The 15,206-nt window shown below is 50.1% G+C and overlaps 1 long non-coding RNA gene across 1 annotated transcript; it reads right to left on the bottom strand.

Annotated features, from left to right (window-relative positions):
* Positions 1 to 4,555: 4,555 nt before the first annotated feature.
* Positions 4,556 to 10,050, bottom strand: LOC126492986 (uncharacterized). Its single transcript, XR_007589733.1, has 3 exons — positions 9,765 to 10,050; positions 6,653 to 6,715; positions 4,556 to 4,741 (listed from the first exon to the last, which is right to left on the bottom strand). It is a non-coding gene; the product is annotated as an uncharacterized lncRNA (long non-coding RNA).
* Between the last annotated feature and the right edge of the window lie 5,156 nt (positions 10,051 to 15,206).

Below are 15,206 nucleotides of genomic sequence, written 5' to 3'. Positions count from 1 at the left end.
CACAGATCCACATACACACACACCACAGACACACACACACATGCACACACACATCAAACATTCACACAGATACACGGAAAGATTTCTGAGGCTGAGGATGTGGCTCAGTTAGTAGAGTGTTTGCCTAGCATACAAAAAGCCCGAGTTCAATCCTCAGCACCACGTAAACCAGGCATAAACCAGGACTCTGACTCCTGTAAGCCCAGGATTTGGGAAGGTGGAAGTGGGAGGATCACAAATTCAAGGTCATCTTTAGATAAATATCGAGTTTAAGGAAAGGGCAGCCTGGGATACTTGAAACCTACCTTAAAGGGGAACAAAGGGAAAGGAGAAAAAAGAGGAAGAGAGGGCAAGAGAAGACAAGAATAGCAGACCCAAGCAGGGTGGGATACCGATGGCTTTTCAGTCTTGTGACCTAGAGCTGTGCCCCACGCTGCGGTCAGGATCACGTGATCCTCAGGTGCAGGTACAGTGGTGAAGAGCACTTTGCTGCTTTTGCAGAAGTCTTGGGTTGGGTTCCCCAGCACCCACATGGTGACTCACAATCAATCATTCATTCCTAACTCAGTTCTGGGGAATCCAACACCCTCTTCTGACTTTTGAGGAACCCAGGCATTGTACATGATGCACATGCGCTGAGACAGGCCAGACACTCACACACGTAAAAATAACACATCTAAAAAAAAAAAAAAACCACACACCCACACACACACACAGAGTGAGAGTTTACACCAGATGCCACTATGGGGCAGTTAGTGACAGAGAGCCCCAGGAGGAAGACATATTCAACATTTGGGATTCGGAACCACAAAGCCAAAAGACCACAAAGATGACAGACCAGACAGCCCTATCATCCTAAGAGAGGAAGTCAAGCCTGGAGAAGTCGCAAGAACGGCAGCCAGACCCAGTAGTCAGGGACCCCTTGCAAATTAGCTCCCACTTCCCAAGTTCTCCAGTGTTGTTTCCCTACCCTCCGGGTCCCTGGCTACATGACCCACCTCCCAGCAGCAGCTGCTAGCTGGGGCAGCAGAAGGGAAGAAAGAAGTGGGCAGGGCGCATCAGGTCCTGGGAGAAGCCAGAGATAAGCAAAATCTGGAAGGCTTTTAAGAGGCCAGGGGAATGTGGAGGGTTGGCGCTCCAGCACTTGACCCTCCTTCCAGGGTATGGCCAAGGCTGGGGAGGCCAGAGGGCCCAAATCCAGCACAAGGTAACCTCAGCAGCCTTCCTCTAGGCTTCTGACTCCTAGAAGCTCCCAGGTGGCCCCGGGGGCGGGGGGGGGGGGCAGAGGAGCAGCCAACACCCCCCCCCTTCGTCCCAGCTGTCCCTTGGCAGGTTCTGGACGTGCCCTTCCTGTTGTGACAGCTCTATTTTCTGCACAACTGGTTCCAGCCGTGGCTCCGGTTTCAGATTGCAGCACGTGCACTCATTAAGGCTGATGGGAGTATCATGTGGGCACCAGGGAGAGCCCGCTGCTGCCAAGCCTGGCCAGGCTAATCACAGGTCAGGACATTCCTACAGTGTGCCCAAAGAGCTAACAGCCAGTGCCAGACCCTGCCTGGGACTGCCAGGACCCAGCACCCATATGGCTGCCTACACAGATAGAGCTTCACACAGAAGTAGCTGACATTTCCTTAACAAAGCCCCACAAAAATGAGAATGAATCCAGCCAGCCCTGACCTGGCCTGAAAAAGCCCCTTATAACCATCGCTAAACTTGACTGAAGTCTCCTAACCCAGCACAAGATCCCAAATGATGTTTTGAGAGTGGTTTGTTCCTTGAGGGTATATATCACTTCACTCACGACCAGTTTGGCATTGCACCTAGGAATTCCAAGATTGGAGAATCAGTGACAGCTGTGGCCTCTGGCAAGGGAAGAAAGGCACTGATAAGGGAACCATCCTCAGAGGAAGCACAGGCACGGCTGGGACAAGCATCCTCCGAGCCATAGAGAAACAGGTGTTTTTTTTTTTAATCACTGAACATCTTAAAAACTGATTTATAGGGCTGGAGTGATGGCTCAGAGGTTAAGAGCAGTGACTGTTCTTCCAGAGGTCCTGAGTTCAGTTCCCAGCAAACACATGGTGGCTCACAACCATCTGTAATGGGATCTGGTGCCCTCTTCTGGCCCGCAGGCAGAATGCTGCATATATGATAAATAAATCTTTTTTTTTAAACCGACTTATAGATGGATGTGGTGGTGTACGCCTTTAATCTCAGCACTTCGGAGGCAGAGACAGGTAAATCTCTGTGAGTCTGAGTCCATACCCTCTCATTAATTTCTCTGTAAACCTAAAAACACCCTTTTTAAATGGTCCATTAAGGTGCTGGAGTTAAGAGTTAAGGCTTGGCAGTTAAGAGCATTTATTGCTCTTGTAGAGGACCAGAGTTTGGTTCCCAGTACCCACGTCTGGCAGCTCACAGCCACCTGTGACTCCAGACCCAGGAACACTCACATGCATATACTACCTATAATTAAGGGTAAAATAAATCATTTTTAATTTTCATTGTTGGTTTCTTCTTCTCTTCTTCTTCTTCTTCTTCTTCTTCTTCTTCTTCTTCTTCTTCTTCTTCTTCTTCTTCTTCTTCTTCTTCTTCTTCTTCTTCTTCTGATGGGGTCTTTCTACAAAGTCCTGACTGTACTGAATTCACTTGTGGAGACCAGACTGGCCTCCACCTCACGGAGATCTGCTGGCAGCATAGCTCAGTATAGTGCTTGCCTTACCCTCACAAAGCCTTCGATTTTCAACATCTCATAAAAATGAGCATGTTAGCAGACATCTCCAATCCTAGCACTCAGGATGGGGAGGCAGGAGGAACAATTTCAAGTCACGCTTGGTTATGCAACAAGCTCAAGCTCCCACCCCACCCCAGGCTACATGAGACCCTGTCTCTGACGGTCTCTGAGGCTGTAGAGGGGGAAGACAGAGGTGATTTCCCACAGGCCTGCATTACTTTCCTCTTATCTTCCTTCTACCCCTATTCTCCTGACACTTAGATCTTAGATCAGCGGCATAGCTGTGACAAATGCCTGGCCAATGCTAGGTGATCACTATCGACTAAAGTGCACAGCGCACATTGGGGTTTGTCGTTTGTGTTGTTTTCCATGGAGCTTGACCAGTTCATGAGTTCTTCTTCCCTTATCCCACTGAGTTCTTCCACTACCCTAAAAAATCAGTACTCTGTGCTCACAACTATAATCCCAGCACTGGGGAGACAGACGCAGGAGGATCGTGAGTTCCAGGATAGCCTGGGCTACCTAGTAAGAACTTTTTCAAAATTTTAAAGTAAAATTGAGAACTAAAACTCAGGCATGCGGTGATGCATGCCTCTTATCCTAACACTTGGGAGATAAAGGCAGGAAACCTAGGAGTTCAAAGTCATTCTTACCCACATAATAAATCCAAAACTACCTTGAGCTATGTAAGATCCGATCTCAAAAAAAGAAAGAAAGAAGGGGGCTGGAGAGATGGCTCAGTGGTTAAGAGCATTGCCTGTTCTTCCAAAGGTCCTGAGTTCAATTCCCGGCAACCACATGGTGGCTCACAACCATCTGCAATGAGGTCTGGTGCCCTCTTCTGGCCTGCAGACATACACACAGACAGAATATTGTATGCATAATAAATAAATATTAAAAAAAATTAAAAAAAAAGAAAGAAAGAAGGAAAGCAAAAACAAAACAAACAAAAAATACTCAAAAAAAACCAAAAACCCTAAGATGGGCTGGTGAGATGGCTCAGTTGGTAACAGTTACTGTGTGTGCTGGCTAACTTAATATCAGTTTGACACATTCTAAAAATCACGAGAGGAGGGAACCTCAATTCAGAAAGTGCCTCCAGAATATGCAAGCTTGTAGAGTATTTTCTATTTATTTATTTAATTAATTTATTTATTTATTTTGTATTCTGTCTGTGTGTATGCCTGCAGGCCAGAAGAGGGCACCAGACCCCATTATAGATGGTTGTGAGCCACCATGTGGTTGTTGGGAATTGAACTCAGGACCTTTGGAAGAGGAGGCAATGCTCTTAACCGCTGAGCCACCTCTCCAGCCCCCGTAGAGCATTTTCTTAATTAATGATTGACCTGGGGGAGCTCAGTTCATTGCGGGTGGTGCCATCCCTGGGCTGGTGGTCCTGGGTTCTATAAGAAAGCAGACTGAGCAAGCCATGGTGAACAAGCAGCACCCGTCCATGGCTTCTGCATCAGTTCCTGCCTCCAGGTTTCTGCCCAGCTTAAGTAAGTTCCTGTCCTGACTTCCTTCACGGATGAACAATGATGTGGATGTGTAAGGCAAATAAACCCTTTCCACCCCAACTTCCTTTTGGTCATGGTGTTTCATCACAGCAACAGAAACCCCAAGACACTGTGCAAGCCTTGACATCCTGACTTCAATTTCAAGAAGACACAGAGGAAGGAGAACTAACATCGAAAACTGCCCTCTGGCCACACACTCACGAGCCCCCCCCCCCCCCTACACACGGAATAAATAATGTAATTTAAAAAATAATAAAAACAAAATTTAAAACTCTTCAAACTTGAGTAGGGAAAAACGGATGGTTTATCTGGGAGGAGGGAAAGATGACAGAAAGACAAGTCTGGCCTGGACACCGGCATGCCAGGGGCTTGCAAGGTCTGGAACCACAAGGATGGGTAGGGACAAAGGCAATGGTACTTTCACAGAAGATGGCGGAAAGCCTCGGCAGCAAGGTGTGGTTTTAATTGGGCCTTAGGGCAGAGCAGGATCCTGTAGGGGGAAAGGAAAAACAGCCAGGAAGAGGATCAGTGTGGGCTGTGACCCTGAGGCAGGGCGGCAAGGGCTGCTGGGGACCTGGATGGGGAGAGAAAGGAATGTTACAAGAGCTGGCTGTATCTGCCACCGGGAAGCCACTCCAGTCCAAGTGACCAGCCAGGCCAGGTGTGGGCTGATGCTAAGCCAGGGCAGCTGCTGGGCAAACATCTCCACTTGTCTCCCTGCTTCCTGCAGCCCTCAAAGCCTTTCTGTTTGAACTCCCTTGCTGGCGAGACAGGAGATACAGCTCCCTCCCTGCCGGATGTGGGTATTTGGTGTCACCATGACAGACACACCCCCTAGCTTTATGGCTATGACTCAGCCCTCACCCAGCCCAGTGCTCTCCCAGCACAGGGCAACACCCTCTCTTGGCTCCGCCATACTGACTGTTTGTAAGCCAAGAGCCGTGGGCAGGGTCTAGAAACTGCCTGCCCCGGGGACAACGGGAAGGGAAGGGAGAGGACAGCTCCTACCAGCAGGTGTGTCGTTTGCTCTGCTAAGAACAGCAGCAAGGCAACAAGCCCTGAACTGGCCCAAGCATCCAAGTGCAGCCAGCGATTCTGCCTGAGCAGCAGGCAGGGATACCTGTCACTCTCATGTCGCTGGCTTTCCCCAAGGAAACAGGCTCAGAGAATCTAAATTGGCATGGGGGTCACACAGCAAGAAGGGTGGTAGAGAGTCCTTCAGGATCTCTTTAATGTCAGGGTCCAGGCTTTGAAGTTATATTCAATAAATGTCTATTACTTCTTGTTGGCAAATGGGGGAAAAGGCCCAGCCCAAGGGTGGGTGGAGCCACCCCTGGGCTGGTGGTTTTGGGTTTGATAAGAAAGAAGGCTGAGCAAGTCACGAGGAGCAATCCAGGAAGCAGCATCCCCTCCCATGACCTCCGCATCACCTCCTGCCTCCAGGTTCCTGCCATGTTTGATTGAGTTCCTGGCTTGACTTCCCTGCATGGGAATGGAGTAACCAAAGAAGGCACTGCTGGTCAGGATGGGGACCAGGGAGGTACTGGGCAGCTAGGGCTCTAGCCACAGGCTCAGCAGCCTTCCTTCTAGAATGGACTAAGATTCAGCAGCTCAGCCCTTGAGATCGCGGAGCAGTTTCAGGCACTGTGGAGCACACACCCTTTCCAGACAGGGAGGACTCCCCTGTGCCCAGCAGTCAGCCTAGACAACTGCACACAGTTGTCACACCTGAGCCCTCAGCAGCAGGCTAGGTCTCTTCCCTACCCTCCTCCCTCTGGGCTGTGCCTTTCTCACCTGTTCCCTTGCAGCAAAGACCTGGCTGCTTGTCCACAGCTGGGCCAAGTAGGGAATGACCCTTGCGTCATGGTGGACAAAATGAAATATAAACAAAACTGAAAAACAAGCCCCAGTGTTCTGCTTGCTTGGGAAGAACTCCTATAAGCCCAGATTCCCATCGACTGTTTTGTTCAAATTTGCTATATAGTTAAGGATGAATGACTTTGAACTTTCTGTCTTCACCTCTGAGGGGCTGGGATCACAGGCATGCGCCAGCCACCAAGCTCAGCCTAGACAGCCTTTCAATTCACTCTGAAAGTACTGATTTCATCTTAATTAGAAGATTTGGGAACTGATTTCCTCGCCATTAGGTCGCCACCTTGAAACAGTACGATTTTGTAACCCAGAGCAAATGACCTCTCCACAGGAAGTCCCTTTGTGAAAGTCATTTCTTTGAAGGTGCCAACCCCTTTCCCACGCCTGCCCTCTGCTGGCAGCTGAGGACTGCTCCCTTCTGTCTTCCACATCCGCAATCTCCTGGGGCGGAACTTTCTCCTCATACCCTCGGCTTCCCAGCTGCCTTCACTAAGGGGCATTCAGGACCACCACCCACACCCTCACTCACCTTTCTAAGGACATCAACCTTACCACTCTTGCTCCTCAAAAACATTCCATGGCTGCCGAGTGCCTACAGAAAGGGTTCAAATTCTTTAGTCCACATCTAGCGTCTTTCCTAATCTGTCCCCCTTGTCTTTGTGAAGCCATCTAGTTCTCCCCCCCCCCCCGCTCTTTCTGTCCATTCGCTGTTATGCAGGGCACAGCCTGAAAAACCAGCTACATCCAGAAGTCACCCCAGATAGCCCACTTCACTCCTGCTGCTCCGACCCGGAATCTGCCCTGTTTTGTCCACACGTATCTGGCCACCCTAGGAAGATGTGCACCAGGGTCTTGAAAGCTTGAGAAAAAGAAAAAAAAGTAACTGGGGCCGAGGACTGAACTCATTCAGTATAGTACTTGCCATGCAAGCATATGACCTGAGTTTGAACCACTGAACTCACATGAAAAAATTGACAGCTCTCAGGAGGCAGAGGCAGGCAGGTCTCTGTGAGTTCGAAGCCAGCCTGGTCTGTAGAGTGAGTTCTAGGATAGCTAGGGCTCTTATACAGAGAAACCCATGTCTCAGAAAGAAAGAAAGAAAGAAAGAAAGAAAGAAAGAAAGAAAGAAAGAAAGAAAGAAAGAAAGAAAGAAAGAAAGAAAGAAAGAAAGAAAGAAAAGGAAAAAAGAAAAGGAAAAGAAAAATCTATCCTCTGTCTGTCGGTTTATCTCCCTAGTGCTGGGTGTGTGACTTCCGAGTGCTTGGATCACCCTCCTGTGAGTTCCCTTTTAGNGAAAGAAAGAAAGAAAGAAAGAAAGAAAGAAAGAAAGAAAGAAAGAAAGAAAGAAAGAGGGCTACAGAGATGGCTCAGAGGTTAAGAGCATTGCCTGCTCTTCCAAAGGTCCTGAGTTCAATTCCCAGCAACCACATGGTGGCTCATAACCATCTGTAATGAGGTCTGGCGCCCTCTTCTGGCCTTCAGGCATACATATAGACAGAATATTGTATACATAATAAATAAATATTTAAAAGAAAGAGAGAGAGAGAGACGGGGGGGGGGAGAGGAATTGAAAGTAGGGCATGGTGATGTGTGCTTATCACCCCAATTCTGGGAGGGTGGAGACAGGCAGATCCCTGGGGCTTGCTGGTCAGCCAGCCTAGCCTTAACAGTGAGCCCCAGGTCCCAGTGAGAGCCCCTGTCTCAAACAAAAACCAGTTGGAACTGGCGAGATGGCGTAGCAAGCAAAAATTGCTGCCAAAGCCTGATAATCTGAGTTCAGCTTGCTGGTTGGGGGAGATGACTGACTTCGGAAGCCAGTCCCCTGACCGCCATATGAGCCACTTGGCATGAGCGTGCCCACACATACACACAGAAAATAAAACGAATTAAAACAGCAAAGCTAAGACAGACGACTTCTGAGGAAGGACCACCTGAGGTTGTCCTCTGGACACACATACAAACAGGTGCATACACTTCAACACCTTTTGTTTTGTTTGTAATTTTTCAAGATAGGGTTTCTCTGTATAGCCCTGGCTATCGTAGAACTAACTCTGTAGCCCAAGCTGACTTTTAACTCACAGAGATCCACCTGCCTCTGCCTTATGGGTGCCGGGATTAAAGGCATTTGCCACCGCTACCAGGACTCAGGCTGGTCTCGAACTCACAGAGATCCGCCTGCCTCTGCCTCCCGAGTGCTGGGATTAAAGGCGTGCGCCACCACGGCCCGGCTTCCAGCACTTTTTAACTTGTCTCTTCATGTGAAGCAGGAGAGCATAGGCTAGCTTCTATTTGGCAGATGAGGAAGCAAGCTGCAAGAGGCTTAGTAAGTAGTTTGCAGTCACATGGCAAAGCAGGAGGAAACTGCAGATCTGTAGACGCCTGCTCCTGCCCTTGAGCCATTAGCACTAAAATCTTCCCCAGGCATCTTTCAGTTTCCAAACTCATACCTGGTCCCTACCTCACTGTGGAGGGTGGCACAGTGCCCAGGGCTGCCTTGAGATCCCATCCCCCACTGTTCATGCACCCATCCCGGTCCCTGAAGCTTCAGACTGGAGGAATCTGTCTACTTGCAGGCTAAGATAAGACAGGGCTTCTGCCAACCTGGGGAGGGATTCAACCTCTCCTGAAACTCAGCAGCATCCAAACCCCACATTCCCAGGTTGAACCAATAAAGGTTCTTGTTTTCTCCTATTGTCCCTAAGATACCACAGGGCAGTAGGCTCATGACTGACAGCTGTCAGAAGGCGCAGACTGAAATCAGGGTGTCTCAGTACAAGGAGGGACCCACTGTAGGTTCAGAGTAGTCATTGTAAAGCTTGGAGAAAGTATAAAGTCAGGGTTCTGCTCCTGAGTGGTGCTGTGGGTGGCAGGCAGTTCGGATAGACTGTTACGACCTTGTCCACAGGGCAGGAGCCGAGAAAAGAGGCTGGGGACTGATTGGTAAGCCAGCTGTGGTCCCTGTTAGCCTAGCTGGGGTGCAGTGGGCATCCAAGGCTTGGACGGTGGTCACACTGTTACCTGCTTTAGCATTATAGGATTAGGGGCTGGAAATGTGACTTAGCAATGGATAGTCTTCCATAGGACGCAGGTCCAGTTTCCAGCACCTATATGATGGTTCCCAATGATCTATAACTCTGGTCCCAGGGAATCCAATGCCCTCTTCTGGCTTGCACAGGTAATGCATGAGCCTGGCGCACATATATGCACGCAAGTCACCCATACACATAAAAATACACATTTTTCAAAATTACAAAAATGAAAGAAGAATCACTGGATGGTGGAGGGGGTGGTCTTTGTGTGGTAACCAACGTCCCAGGGCCACCTTGTTCAACAGGACAACGACCAAGCTAGGAGGGCCAGGATGACTCTTGGCTCTCAGTGCTTTCTTCTTGAGAACAATGTCCCTTTAATCCCAGCAGAGGCAGATGAATCTCTGTGAATTCAAGACCAGCCTGGTCGACAGAGGTATTTCTAGGACAGCCAGGACACAGAGAACCCCTGGAGGTGGGGGAAGGGAGGGAGGGGAGAAGAGCAGAATGTGTCAAGGCCAGGAGCCTCCCACCCGTGCTTTCTCGCAGCCCATGGTGCCCCCTCCCCGCCCCCCGCCCCAGTGGGCCCTCTTGGTTTTTCCTTCAACTCACCAGCTGACATTGTTACGGCAGTTCCAGGCAGCGAGGGCCTGGAGTCTAGAACAAAGGTTGCACAGGACAGCTACAGACTAGGACAGGGGACAGAAGGGACAACGTGGTAAAAATCAAGGCAACTTAGTTCCTGGGTAGAATTCAGAGGTAAGGAGAGATAGAGAGGGATCCCGTGCCTTGCACCTGGAGCAAGGTGCCCAGCAGGCTGAGCAGCCTAGTAACATGACCTGCCAGAATGGAAACGGGCCAAGAGGTTTTGGTTGAGATGAGTCAGCTAACAACTTGTTTTCAGGCTGCCAAGGCCATAACCACAGCAGCAGGAGGGGTGCCCTCAGGGAAGAAAGATCCTGCCATTCCTACCCACGCCCTCTATCCCCTTGGAGGGCTCAGTGTCCCCAACCTCTGCATGAGTGCCAGCCACCAGGTGTCCCAGAAATAAGGGCCTGCCTGTTCAGAAGGGAAGGGTGGGGCTGGAGGGAGTGGGAGAGATGGGGCATGGAGAGAGAGGAATGGGGACAGGGTAGCAGAAGGGACAGCATTAGGGTGATAAAAATGAAGAAAACTTGGTTCCTGGATGGAGTTCAGAGGTGTGCATGTGTGTGTGTGCACGTGCATGTGTGCATGCCTGTATGTGTGTGTGCGTGAGTGTATAAGAGAGGGGTGCATTGAGATCCCAGAAACCCAAGGCAAGAGGCACATGGACCAGGGAACCAGCTGCTGAGAGAGACAGGGCAGGGACACAAAGCATAAGCCATCAGATTTGGACGTAAAAATTCGGCCTGGGAAAGATCAACAGTGTGCTGCAGGTGACTTCAGACACAGAACCAGAGGCAGGGGAACTAAGCTTGAGGACATGTGGACGGACCAAATCAGGCATGTCCACAGTCACTAATCAGCGACTGACTCAGGGAGAGTCTCTGGAACCACCTCTCTCCTTCTGAGGAACCAATGCCTACAAACATGGGGGACCTAAAAACCCAGGAATATACTTGGATGGTTCAGGAGGTCTGAGGCCCATAACCCGGTGTTTACAGGGCACTGTTCCCTCCAAACCTCTCTTTGTTTCTAGGCAACAGCAGCTCCAGCATCCCTTGGCTCATGGCAGCCTCACTTAAGGTTCTGCCTGTCTTTGCTTAGCCTTCTCCATGTGTGGTGTCCTCTCCTGATCAGTCAGCAGGTTTTGAGCTTGTTACATCTGTAAAGTCTCCATGCTGAAGACATGAGGGTTTTTGCTGTTGCTTTCGTTGTTGCTTTTGTTGTTGTTGTTTTTAGTGGGAAAGGGTGTCCTGAAGGCTGTACCTTGCAGAAACAGACTCAGGGGCCAGGTTCAAGATATTTTGCATGGCACTGGGGACTCCATGCCACAACAACAGTAAATACAATGAGAAAGCTAAAAAGAGAGCTGGAGAGATGGACTGTGGTTAAGAGCACTGCTGCTCTTCCAGAGGTCCTGGGGTCGATCCTCAGCACTCACATCAGGTGGTCCCCACCTGCCTGTAACTCCAGTTCCAGGGGAACCCATCACCTCTGACCTCTGTGGTCATGTGTACATACCCCCATACACACAATTAAAAATAATATGAATAAGCCAGGCAGTAGTGGCGCACACCTTTAGTACCTGCACTCAGAGGCAGAGGCAGGCAAATTTCTGAGTTCGAGGCCAGCCTGGTCTACAGAGCTAGTTTCAGGACAGCCAGGGCTACACAGAGAAACCCTGTCTCAAAAAAAAAAAAACAAAAAAAAAACAAAGGCAGGGTGTGGGGGCGGGGGAGGGGAGAATATAGCTGCCATTACCCTTGGGGCCTCCGTCCTGGACAGGCTTCCAGTGTCCCTATGCAGCTGGGTGACTGAAGAGATGGAAAGGCCCTGGTGACCCTTGATACCTAGCTCTGTGTGACAGATAGGCCATGACTAGATCTCCTCCCTCCTGCACCCAAGCTGGTGCAGTGGCAGGGCTGCACAGCCATACGGTTGCTGTGCTGGACCCCTTGATGCCCACCTGGGCAAGAGCTTCACTCTGACCCCAGAAATGAACACCGTTCCGACTTCACTGTCCCATAAAAAGCTCTCAGAGGGCAACCTTGTGGGCTGGTTCTCTCCTGCCTTTCCATGGGTTCTAGGGATTGAACCCGGGTTGCCAGGCTTACACGAGTGCTTTTACCTGCTGAACCTCACCAGTGCCTAAAAATTTTTTTTCTTTAGATTATTTTTGAGACAAGGTCTCTCTTTGTAGCCTTGGCTCCCCTAGAATCCACCAAGTAGACCAGGCTGGCCTCAAGTTCACAGAGATCCGCCTGCTTTTGCCTCCTAAGTGCTGGGAAATAAAGGTGTGCCACGATGCCTGGAATTTTTAATTGTTTTAGGTTTATTTTATGTGTACAAGTGTTTTGCTTGGATGTGTGCATGTGTGCCACATGTGTATCTGATGCCTGTGGCACTCAGAAGATGGTGTGAGAGCCCCCGAAACTGGAGTGGCAGACAGTTGTGAATTACTGTGTGGTTGCTGGGAACTGAACCTGGGTCCTCTGGAAGGCTGAGTACTCTTACCTGTTGAGCCATCTCTCCAGCCTTACCAGCCCTTTAAAACAGTTTTCTTTTCTTTTTATTTTTCTTAACTCACAAGGCATTTTTATATAAGAAAAATCACCCAAGCATTGAGACTCTCTCACCTGTAATCCTAACACCTGGGAGGCTGAGGCAGGAGGATTGCTGTGAGTTTAAAATCAGCCTGGACTACAGTGTAAAACTTTCTCAAACTCCACTACCCTGCCCCTCAAAAAGTGGTAAAGAAATGAGAAAAAAAACAAATTAATTAAACCTGGTGTGGCAGGCAGGGCAAACCTTGGCTAGGTGCAGGGTATGCTTCAGACTCAGGGGCTGGCTCCTGCTAACAGCTCCAGGTACCTTGGCAGGGGACAAAAGAAAGACTGCCTTTCTAAGGGTAAAAAAAACGAGGACTCTTTTTTTTTTTTTTTTTCTTGTAAGCCCTTAAATTGGTTTTCCTTTATACTCTGGGTTAGGTAATGCTTTATTCCATAAAATAGAATGTGCTCTTGGAGAATGCTGTTTTTAACTTCAAAGCATTGCAGATCCAGCTGAGGTTGGCAGGACCCATACAAGAAGCAGCCGCTGCTACCTCACAGCAGGCCCTAGGAGGTCGGGACACTCAGTAGGTCCGGTTCACGGTTCACGTTAAGTAACACAATGAATACCTGGGTGCTAGGCTAAGGGTAGAATGTTCAGGATCTCAACGGCAGGGCATGTCAGGTCTACAGCAGACCCAGCTGGCACTCCCTACACCCTCTCCCCTTCCCTCCCCCCCCCCCCAGCATGGCCTGACACAGAGGTGATAGGTCACTCAGAGGGAGGGTGCTGCTTTGTTGGAGAAGGATGGGAAGATGGCCCATAACCCAGGCAGAGAAGAGGCGGGTAAGTAGGAGGTTGGTGACACTGTGCAGGGAGGACAACGAGGCAGGAGGAGCCTGACCAGAAAACCAAGGACAGCGGCAGAGCCACATAGTAGAAAAAGCCTGTTGGACAAGTGTAGTCCCAAGACAAATGGTTACTCTAGCAGAGACTTGGGCATCAGAGAAGAAGGGAGGCAGAGTGGGGGGAGGCTATCTCAGGGCCTGGGGGAGAGGACAGCTCAAGCACCTTGCCGACGGGAAGCAGCCCCTGCGGGAAGCAGGTAGACAGGCTAGCTCTGGGGCAGTTCACACGTATCAGGTCAGGGACATAACTAGACTCTGTTGTTCAGGTTTGGGATTCACCCAGCATGAGGGGAAAGTAACAGGCCTGTCATCCAGGACAGTCCCAGAAGGGGTGAGTGCCTGAACTGTGGGCTGGGTGACAAGCAGTCCTGTTTCCCATCGCTTGGTTCCTCAAGGCCTGCTCTGATACCAACACTTCCTCCTGGTGTGTGTGTTCTGGAAATGTGCAGAGGAAACATCTGCCCCAGGATGTGCTATCACCATGGCAACAGTCAATCTCACACAAATCTGTTTGGCAGGGCTTCACTTACACCTAGCAACCCAGTCATCAACAAACCGCCTATCACATGTTCAAAACAGCTGCGCACCCTCAGTCCTTCAGAGTGGGTCAGCTTGCCTGGCCAGGAACTCCCCCACTCCAGACCGCCTGAGAAGCAGGACCGTAAGAACCAAGCAGGCACACAACTGGAGAAGCTAAGCGTGAGTCGTCTCATCACCAGGAGCAGGGCAGAGGTGGAACCATGAGCCTTGCAACTCTTGGAGCCAAACCATGAGGGAAATGAACCAGATATAGCCTGTGGCCCTTGTTGCTTTTTGAGAAAAGACATCTAACCTCCATTCTGCGGTTGTGGAGTCTGAGACAGAGTCTAGCTATGTAGTTCAGGCTGGCCTCAAACTTGCTATGTAGCCCAGGCTGACTCTGAATGCATGGTGATTATCCTCCCCTAACCTCCCCAGTGTAGGAGTATAGCCATGTGTCACTGGATGAAGACGACATGGCTGCTCCAAGGTATGGTTGATGAGTTGGCCTCAAACTCACAGAGATCGACCTGTCTCTGGCTCCCGAGTGCTGGGATTAAAGGCGTGCACCACTACCGCCTGGCCGGACTGAAGAGGTTTAAGGTAGGGGGCAGGGTGAGAAGCTGAGAGGAGCCACAGGTACTGAGCGGGCCTGGCAGCCAGTGTGCCTTTGGTACGCGACCAGGCACCCGTTAGTCTTTTGTCCTGAGTTTCTTTGGGACCCGGCAGTCACCACACCAGGTTCTCTTGTTTTATATTGTAAAAAACACAAATCCCCACAGGACCACACAGAAAGCAGCTAAGAAACAGAGCCAGGCTCTAAGCTCAGTTCTGGGTCCCATCACCAGCACACAGCACTGCCCCTATGCGGCACAGGGCACACAGAGTGTGACCCAGGAAGCCACATGGAAAAATCCCGTACCCCAACTGCAGCCTTTTCAGATTCTGGCTTAACGCCTGCTATATGACTGAGCCTCTCACCTTACATGGCCCCAAACACACTGAAGACAGCTTTTCCTTTATTAGCAATGACACATTAAAAACATGCATACACGCGTAGGGAGACATAGGCACACATGATATGACACCCATTGTCTAACACAACTGAGTATGGGAGTCTTTTTAAAATAAATTCCAGGTAGTGGGGAACATACACACCAGGCCACAGGTATCAGATGTGACTATGAAAAACAGGCTGTGTTGCCGGGTGGTGGTGACACACAGCTTTAATCCCAGCACTCGGGAGGCAGAGGCAGGTGGAACTCCGAGCTCGAGGCCAGCCTGGTCTACTGAGCGAGCTCCAGGACAACCAGGGCTACATAGAGAAAACCTGCCTCGACAACCAGACCAAACCCCACTTGCAAGCAGGGCTTATGTATGTGACTGCTGGTCCTCTCTGCCCATACGACTCCCTGGTTTCCAGGGGACTCCT

Source organism: Alexandromys fortis, unplaced genomic scaffold, assembly GCF_014885135.2.
Source record: "Alexandromys fortis isolate MF-2015 unplaced genomic scaffold, M_Fortis_MF-2015_v1.1 scaffold_28, whole genome shotgun sequence".
In the NCBI taxonomy this organism is placed as follows: Eukaryota; Metazoa; Chordata; class Mammalia; order Rodentia; family Cricetidae; genus Alexandromys; species Alexandromys fortis.
The sequence above is the reverse complement of the archived record's forward strand: the minus strand, read 5'-3'. Positions and strand labels throughout refer to the sequence as shown.